Genomic DNA, 10,175 nt, shown 5'->3' on the forward strand with positions numbered 1-10,175 from the left:
AAGGCTTGCTGTCTGTGGTGTTTGTGCTGGGTGCCAGAGCAGCTGGTAGGCCTCTCCCACATGGGTACCAGTTGCTTCCCTCATCTGGAATGGCCTCTTCCATTCTCTGGTTCTAGGGCTTTCTCAACCTTTCCTTAACTCCCAGTCCTCTGACTTAAAAGTAACGGCACACATTGTGGCTTCTGATGTCATGCTACCTTGATTGAGTCCTTGTTGTCATCTATGCTCACCTCATATGGCCTGTGGGCTGTAACCTCATCCTAGGGACTGCAGGGTACTCCCTACTCCCCATGGTAACTTGGAGAGAGCATCTTCCGACATGAGGAGACCTGGTCTATACATAGACAAGAGCTAGTCAGACTAGCTGACTAGTATGGGATCTATGGGGGTTTCACGCCATCTTGGTTAGTAAGGAGCCCTTCTACTGAGTCATGAGTTCTGGGTCCCCAGGACCAGGGCTGGGATTCTGGGGCCTGGATGAAGTATGCACAAAGGCCCCCTTGGGCAGTAGGCTCTACACACACCTTTGGAGTTTACCACGGTACCTCGAACTCAGTGTCTGTCCCGTGTGCTCTTGGAGAAGAACAGGGGATGCCTTCTCTTCCTTGAAGCCCTGCCAGCTTCATGCCATTGATGTGTTAGAAGTTGGGGCACAGAACTTGCTCTCGCTTCTGCTTCATGCCATGTCCCACAGATACAGACCCATTCTGGAAAATGTTCTGGAGACAGAGCACTTCATATCTGATCATCCAATTGCAGATGTTGTATTGGGGTTCTTCTGATTGGCCCAAATGGTCTGTGGTAGCCAATGATTGGAGTGCTTCCCGAACCTAGCAAGGCAGAAACCAACCTCCACCAGTGGAGGAAGCTTATAGCTGCTTTACCTTCTCAGCAGCCATTAGCATCTTCGGTCCATACACCCATAACAATCATACCCATCTATCCTCTCAGACCAGGCCTACAAAGGCTCCTACCTCATTGGCCCCTGGCAGGTGGACCATGATGCACTATCTCCACAGTCTGCGTGGTGCTTCCTGCACTCTCTCTACCCTCTCCATCAAATAGATGGTGTTAGTCATTACAAAGGGAAAAAGAGGGTTTTGTTCTGATAGATTTGGGTTAGTGCCAAAGAAATTTTTTCGGGGCATCCAATCAAAAAGTAATTTGAATTGGGACATGCAAATCGAGGCCATGATAAGATGCTACTTCACAATTTCAGACCGGTTGTTTTCACAAGCAAACAAACAAAACAACAAGTATGGGCAATTGGGAATCTGCATGGCGGGCTGGAGAGATGGCTTAGTGGTTAAGAGCACTGGCTGCTCTTTCAGAGGTCCTGAGTTCAATTCCCAGCTCATAACCATCTATAATAGGCTCTGATGCCCTCTTCTGGCATGCAGGTTTACATGCAGATGGAGTACTCCGACATTAGATAAATCTTGAGAAGAAAAAAAAGAGGGAGTCTTCGTGGCTAATGGGAATGGAGGATGGTGTGGCCGGTGCAGAAAACACAGTGGAAGGACTTCCAGAGACCAAGACAGGGCAGGGTGACAGTAGCTGATGAGGAAGGGGGGGATGTGGCAAGAAGACACTTAGAATATGAAAGAGTCTCTGAGCCGGGGAGGCTGCCAGAGAGTCAGGGTTCTTGAGAGCGGGCAGTCTAAAACCCTTTGTTGGTGGCCGTTGTCACTGCTCTGTTGCTGTGAAGAGACACCATGACCAAGGCACTGCTAAAAGAAAGCATGTAATTGGGGGCTTCCTGCAGTTTCAGAGGGTCCTGGATACCATGACAAGAAGCAGGCTAGCAGCATGCAGGCATGGCACTGGAGTAGTGCTGACAGGTTATGCCTTATCCACAAGTTGGAGGGAGGGAGAGTCGAGAGACAGACAGACAGACAGACAAGACAGAAACTAGGCTCTTTTGAAACCTAAGCCTCATCTCAGGGACAAGGCCACACCCCCTTAGTCCTTCTCCACCAACTCAGAGCCAAACATTCAAATATTAGGAGCCTGTGGGAACATCTCATTTGAACTGCCATGGTATCTAATACCATATATGCTAATTAAAAAAACCTACCATAGAGTCCAGTTCCCCTGCTTCTGGCAGTGTAGCCAAAAGAAATGAAAGCAGGGGCTGAAGAGATTTTTTTATTGGTCAGATTTCCATCACTGTAACAAAACATCTGAGGTAAGCAGTCTAAAGGAAAGCATTTGGCTCGTGGTGTTAAAGGCTTCATTGCGTGGTCATCCAGCACCACTGCCGTCCGGGCCTGTGATGAAGTAGACCAGAAGGTGGACAGAAGAGAAAGCTGCAGCCAGAGTCCCAACATCACCTTCCTGGGCACACTCCAGGGACCTTTCTTCTACTGGTCCCCACCTGAGTGGTGCCTTAGGCCTTGGTCAGGCTTTCAGCACTAGGGCCTTTGGAGAACCTGGTCCCAGTACATTGTCTGTTCACCAGTGCTTGCTACAGTATTAATTACTCCAGCCAGAGGGCAGAGACAGCCCATGCCCATTGACAGGAGTGGATGGACCAAATAACTCTGACACCTGCTGCTACACGGAAGAGGAAGAGAAAACTGTGATCTTCTGAAGGCTCAGTACTTGAGTCTACCCAAAACAAAGGGGCAGTTAACAAGACAAAAGGCTTACAGAGTCAACAGCCTGCATAAACACAAGGCCCGAGGAGTGGGTCATCTAATGGCTCCAAGACAGGAACTTTTTACACCCAACACCACTGTTTTCTATTTGTTTGTAGTTTTAGTTTTTGGTGCAGGGGATCTAGCCTAAGGCATCAGAAAGACTGCATTCTACCACAGAGCCACACCCCAGTCTCAGAAGTTTACCGGTTTGCAGGGGCGATGGAAGCAGTGATTACAAGCAGTTTAGTAGGGTATCAAAGGTTGTTTTTAGGAGGGAGAATGAGCCCTGGGAACAGATGTGGGCTGTTACTAAGTCTCACTGGGCTCTGAGGTAGCATTTGATTTTCAATCTCCTCCTGTATGAACTTAATCTTTTTCAGTTAGTGAAAAATCAGTAAAAAGGCTGGTGTGTCCATTGCTGGATCTGGTCTGTAGGTGACAGGAAGGAAAGCCCTCCCCTCTCCAAAGCCGCTGTCCCCAAGGGCTCTGGTTGAAAGTCTGAATGGCCATATTGTAAAAGACCTTACTTAGTAAAACAAGCCAGCCTCTGAAGGACACGTTTTGTATCATGCCCTGTTTCACAGGTATAGGGGTTCCAGGTGGGATGGTGGAAAGGATCTGAAGATGGTTATGTAAGGCCTCAGAAGCATACACTTCAAATGGTCAACTGCTTAAAAATGACCAAGCATAGAGGCCCATACTTATGATACCAGCCAGCACCTAAGGGGCAGGAGAATCTAGAGCAGTCTAGGAGTTTAAGACCAGCCTGAGCTAGTTAGATCCTTCCCAAACAAAACAGGATTACAACTATTGTGGTGGTTATTTGGGATGTCGCTTGACTGGAATCTAGAATAGTGAGGAAAACCACCCTCTGGGCTTGTCTGTGCTAAGGTAGGAAGACCCACCCTAAATGTGAGTGGCATAATTCCCTGGCGAGGATCCTAGACGGACCAATTAGAAAGTGAGCTGAGCACCCGCGGCATCTCTCTCTCTTCCCGGCTGAGGATGCAAGGTGAGCAGCTGCTGTAAGCTCCCGTTCCTATGCCTTCTTCATCATGACCATGACGGCCCGTACCCTCCAACCTGGAGCCAAAATTAGCCTTTGTTTCTTTTGTCTGATATTTTGTCACAGCAAGTAAGTAATGATACATATTATATTGTGCCACAAAGATGAATGTGGATATGTTACAGAGATTTTAGAAACTATTAATAAACACAATGGCTGGGGTGAGGGTGGAGAACAGAGGTGGGGGTGGGGCTGCATGGGGCAGGACTTAAAATCATTCTCAAGCACTAAATAGAGCTATTGTTAATTTTTCAGTATCTTTGTATTTCGGTGGGGGGGTGGGAGGTTGGTTCCTTTGTTCAGAGGCCATATTGAACTTAAGGAAGAATCTCCTCACCCTGTCTCCCAGCTGTCCCATAGTGCTTCCTCCTCCCTTGGAACCTCCTAGAACTGCATCTGTTATTCTGGACGTCAGCCAATCCTGGCTGATTTTGCTCTGCTCATATCCTGGGTCATGCCCTGAAAATGCCCGTTTCTTTGCTGTGTCTAAAAGTGCTGCAGAATGGGCCAGTAACACATGGGAAGGGTTGGTGAGAGGATGCGGAATGACAGCTCTCTGGAGCTCCTACGTCAGCTGGTCAGACTGAACGATACTCAGATACCTCCAACCCCTGCCTGGGAGCACTCGCTTCTAGGGCATGATGTGGAGCCGAGCCTCACACTATCCCTGCTTAGATCCCCCAGCCTATCAGGAAACAGGACCTCCACTCTCAAGGGGCAGGCTAGCCTCAGGCTCCAAAATAGGTTGCAGTCTCTGCTCCCTGTTGCAGCCACTTCCTCTGTGCCTCTTCTCCCGAGGTTCTCTTCTTCATTCTACACTGCAGTGAGTGGGCTGCCATGCTCCCCCACCGTGGGTCTCTGTAGACACTGGAGACTGTTAGGTTTCCACTGATGCAGCATATCTGACCCAGTAAGAGAGCAGTTGCCACATACCATGAGGGTAGTACCCCAAGCTCACATTTGGAGCCAACAATAGCCCCCTTTCTCTGCTTGAATACCTGGTCTGGGATTCACAACATCTCCAACTTAAATTGGTAGAGAAAGAGAAAACAAAATGTCACAGCCACTTAGAGGGCTGAAGTGTATGAGCACCCAAGACAGACAGAGCCCAGCACGTCTTCTCATACAGCCCCCGGAGCGCACGGCCCTTCTCTTTTGACTATGAGACTTCCAGAGAAGGATTTATTCAACCTTGCAACCTGGAGTTTTACAGCCCAGCCTGGAGAAGATTATCTTTTTATTGCAACTTTGATTAATGATTGATCAGAGGCTGATACTAGAAGCACTGAAGAACAAATTTGCCCTGGAGATTAGGGACACTTACATCTGCCAGGCTGGCTAGGGCCTGTCCACCTGCTCTCTCCTGGATCAAACCAGGACAAGGGTGCATGGGAGACCCACCCTACATGTTCTCAAACGCAGAGAGGGAAAAGATGAAAAGTGTCCTCAAGCCAGTTTAGAGTTAAGCTAAGACTCTCAAGGAAATGACAACGGAGAGAGGAAAGGGGATTGGCAGCCTTTAACAGGATCTTTTGGTCTTGTTTGTGTTATTAATGTTCTCCCATTGCACTGATGAAAAGGAAACTGAGGCAGGAGGAAGATGCTTCCTAGAAATACTGAAAACTGCTGAGCTTTATCTCAGCCATTTTGTAATGGGCTGTGTGGGCTCCCCCCATAAGGAAGGAGGTGTTTTCTCACACAATTTAACTGAGGGTCAAAGGTCAGGCAGGGAGGGATAGGGTGCTGAACAGGGAGTCCCCCTTTTCACAAACATTTGTACTACAAAGGGTCTCGGAACTGATTCGGGCCACAATGGTGTGCTTCAGCTGTTTTGATGGCCTCTGACTTTTCCATAAGTCAAGTATGAATCACTGAATGACCCCGACTCAGAGACCAGGGAGCCTGAATCTGCTTCTTCTGAGCATCCCTACGGCGTTCTGCCCCTGCCTGCCCTCAGGGGACACCCGGGATCAGGGTGCTGGCTGGACAGCTTCCTCTTGGCAGCTTCTCCAGAGCCCTGGGGACCAGGGCAAGTAGAAGGCTGGCAGAACAGCTTCTAAATTGAAACTGGAAAATGAAACTGGAAATCACAGCCTCACATCCCGCAGGGCGCCAGGCTCTCTTTTTCCACAAGGAGAGTCCCCAAGGGAGAAAGAGGCATGCTCAGTGAGGGTAGGAGGGCTGGGGCCACTCGTGGCTTCATGTGCAGTCTCCAGCACTGCTTGAGGGCGGGGTGGGGGGTGCTTCCTTCACTCCCACAGCCTGCCTGGACTTCCCCATGAGGAAGGAGGTACTCGCTCACACAATTTAACTGAGGGTCAAAGATCAGGAATCCTGGGCTCTGTTCTCCTCTAGCTCCACCCTTACAGATACACATGGGTTCCAGTGTACACACACAAAGGCAGCCTGGATAACCCAACAGGTCGGCCTTCATACAGATAGCAGATTTCCTGACGAAACTAGGATACAGGAGAGAATGCAGTGAACGAGAGCTGCAAATTGACCTGCTGACTCTACCCCACCCCCACCTCATCTGAAATGTCTCCTCCTCAGGGAAGAGCTGCCCAAATCCCCCCAACCCTACACATGGCTCAGGTTAAGACCCCTGGAAACTGCACCCTCTCTTTACCCTGCATTTGCCAGCCATCTATATGCTAAGATCCCCAGTGTCTGCCTCTTTCGTTGAACTCCATTTCTTTGAGGCTTAGACTTTGTCTGTGTGGCTTAAGTGTTATATCTCCATGCCACAGGTACACACTCAGATATGTACACAAGTACACAGTGTGTAGACCTTATGATGCTCCCTCAAGACTACTACTGCCTCAGGGGCTCCAATGTCCACATCCCTTCCCAAGCCCTCTAAGCACCTTCATGAGACACTGTGGTGATGACAGATACTCCAAGTCTGCTATTTCCAGTTCCTAGCCCCAGGTCATGGAATACTTGGACTGTCTACAGTATCTACAGGATTCTAGGTTTGGGGGTGGGGGATCGCCACGAGGGGGGGGGTAAATCTCCTGTGGCACACTCAACACAGCAGCTCTCTGTCTCTGCCCCTTTATCTATACAGCTGGATGTCACATAGCCCATCCCATACACACAAGGACACTTGGCCCCAGAAGGACCAGAAGAAAAGCTATTTTCATTGCCTCAAGTAGGAGCTGAAGGTTGGGAACATGAGTGATTTTTTAAAAAATAATTTCTTATTAAATTGTGTGTGTGTGTGCATACACTGTTGTTACCTTAGCTGTGAGCAGTCACTACTATGAACACAAGCACAGCTCCTAGACACACAGAGCGGGGCAAATGCGCCCATCTTCTCTCTGAAGTTTGTCTGGAGTAGGACAATAGCTTCATTTATTTAAAGTTAAGTTACAAGTGTAGCAGAGGAAGGTGACAAACTGAAACTGCCAACCGTTTGAGCTGTGGGCTGCCCTGCCTGCGCTGAAGCGATGTGGCCACTGCAGATGGTGAGGGCCCAGGGGCAGACCCACTTCCTCCCTCGCTGCCGCCGCCTCCTCCTCCTCCTCTTCTTCCTCCTCTTCCCCTTCTCACCAGCAGGCTTTCCAGGGCTGCAGGAAGTGAGGCAAGGAGAGGACCTTTTGGGTGTGTTTGTGGGGGCAGTGGGGGAGTAGGGGATTGGGGCACAGAAGGCGCAGCTGTCATGGCTGAGGATAGAAGTTAGGTCCTCACGGGGTCTGGACTTCTGAGCTGCCATGTACTAGTCTCTGCCTTCTTGCCCTTAAGCCTGCCCGACGTGAGCCTGCAGCAGGCTCTTCTGTCTTGAGATTGTGTGCCATGGTCTTGATGGTCCCGGGAGAGACAGGAAGGGGGAGCGTTGAGTCTTCTCTCAGAGGAAATGTGTCTGTGGCTTTGAGCCCTTCATATTGCTCAGCTGCGGTTGGTGTTTCTCAGGGTTCTCAGAGGTGAATGCAGGGTCAGCCCCATGTCACCAAATAAGGTTCACAGTGACCCTAGCAACAGTCTTGGCTGCCCATTGGCTGCTGCTACTGCCATTAGAGGCGGGCTGATGTTTCCACATGCAGAGAGGTTCCTCCGCCTGAAATCATTGCCCTTCAGAGCACTGTGGAAAGGGACGATGTTCTGAACAAAGGTGGACAAGCGGGGGCGGGGCAGAGCTCTGCCTGGCTGTCTGAGTTTCAGAGTCCAAACCACCTGAATCCTCGAACAGAGCCTGACCAACACCATCTGTGCAGTGGCCAGGGCCCAGCTTGCCAAGACAGGCCCTCTACCTGCTGCCTGGGCTTCCACCATGAACTCCATTTTGGTCCAGCTCATTTTTTCTTTGTGCCAGGCACTGAGTTAGACTCCTACATGTGATGCCCGTGATTCAGTAACCCTATTAGCCTTCTTTTATACAGAAACCGAGTGTGAAGAGAGTGAGGACTAACCCAAAGTCACACCACTAATAAGTCACACTTTAATCTCAATTTAGATAGCTCCAGATCCCATGCTGTTGACCAGTGCCCTGTACTGACGGCACTCAAGGCCTGGCTCAGCAACTCAGTGCTGTGACATAAGGGGGTTAAGAGGAGGACTGTACATGTGGCATATGCCTGGGGAACCTAGTACTAAGCAGTAGATTGTCTGGGTGCATACATACCTCAGCAGGCTGACCTGGACACTCTCTCAACAGGCTTCCCAAGAGCCCCACACGGCCCTCCAAAGAGTATGCTGCTCAAACACTGAGGTTTGAGGACCAGACTTCACTGTGCCTCTGGTATTTGGTTTCCACTTCCTCTTCTGGACTTCTCCCCATCCCCCACCCAACTGTACCACCAGTGTGAAGAGCAGAGAGAAGGTCACCAAAGAGGTGCTAGGCTGGGGTTGGGGGGCAGGGGAGACGGGACTGACAGGCAGAAGAGTTCAGAGTCAAAGTAAAGGAGCAGACGTTTCTCTTCTGCCCAGACAGCACTGTGGGGTTAGAGCACCACCTCCCTAAGGACCACTTTCTAGACCAAAAGTCAAAATGAAGAGGCTGAGGCCTGGCTCAGTGCTAAGAAGCACTTGCTGCTCTTGCAGTGGACCTGAGTCCTTTCCCAGCATCCACTACTGCCTGTAAATCCAGCTCAAAGGCATCTGGCTTTCTCTTGTGACCTCTGTGGATACAAGCAGATGCATGTGCGCATGTGTGTGTGCGCACACACACACACACACAAATAAAAACTTAAAAATATTTGGGGGAAGTGGTGAGATAGCTTGCTGAGTAAAGGTACCTGCCACCAAGCCTAATGATAAACTCTGCAGGTGGTACCTACATGGTAGGAGAAGAGAACCGACTCCCACCCATCCTCTGATCTCCACAGGCATGCTGTGGCACACACTCTCTACCCCCTGACAAAAATAAATAAACAAATGCAAAGGAAAAAATTTAAGATGAAAACACAAATACCTTATAATTTCAAAGTCCTGCTCCTCCTAATCTTTTTTTTCTATGGTCTGACCCTTGTACACCTGCACATCCACTGTTATGTGGCAAAACTTCCTCTTTGGAGAAGCAACACACATCTGGTCTTCCTAGATAGAAAGCCCAAGACACACCAAAGTATGGATAACACTAGTGTCCAAATTGTGAGCCATATGCTTTGGGGTTACTTACAGGAGCATGCGTGAGGGGTTATTTACAGGAGCAGAAATGACTCAAAGACAGCTGCATCAGCAAGGCCCATGCCAGCATGGGTGAGAGCTTACAAATCTGGGAACCTGGAGCGCACTGCACAGCCTACAGGCAGCTCAACAGGTTGGAGAACTTCCAGATGGCTCAGTTGGTCTAAATCTCTTCCAGGCAGCTGGGCTGTCAGCTGGCACAGATTTTCTCCTGAGAACTGTCTTTGTATCTCAGCTTTCCTCCTTCTGAGACAGCCTCTCAGTGTTACTCTGGTGGGGAGGGGCCTAGTGAATCTGGTCAGTTTCAGGGACTTCCTGAAGCTATTCTAAATTGTTTACCTTTCTGCTCACGGAGCTTCCCTGCTAGACGGAATGTTTCAATCTCACTGTTATACAACATTCACGCAGCAGAGAAAGAATCCTGAATTTCACAGTGACACGTACACCTGTAATCTCACAGCTAGAAGCAAGGGAGATCAAGAGTTAAAAGTCAGGCTGGAGTGCATGGTGAGTTTGAGGTCATCTGAGGTTACATGAGACCCTGTCTCTAAAGACAACCAACAATAATCCAAACATCAGTGGACAGAAAAAGAGCTTAGTTAAACCACAGACATTCTTGGGGTCACAACAAGCCACAGAGATATGCAGTAGCTGAAAGAAGGGGGACCATGATGGAAGGGGATGTCTCAGTGGGCCCATGCCAAGGCATCTCTTCCACCTGAGGGACCAGCCACACACTGATATAGCATAGAATAGAGTTTATTCAGGGCATGGGGAGGGGAGCCAGGAGGTTAGTAGAGGCAGAGAGAGAGAGAGAGAGAGAGAAAGAGAGAGAGAGA

The sequence above is a fragment of the Grammomys surdaster genome, unplaced genomic scaffold, assembly GCF_004785775.1.
Source record: "Grammomys surdaster isolate TR1022 unplaced genomic scaffold, NIH_TR_1.0 262, whole genome shotgun sequence".
NCBI lineage: Eukaryota > Metazoa > Chordata > Mammalia > Rodentia > Muridae > Grammomys > Grammomys surdaster.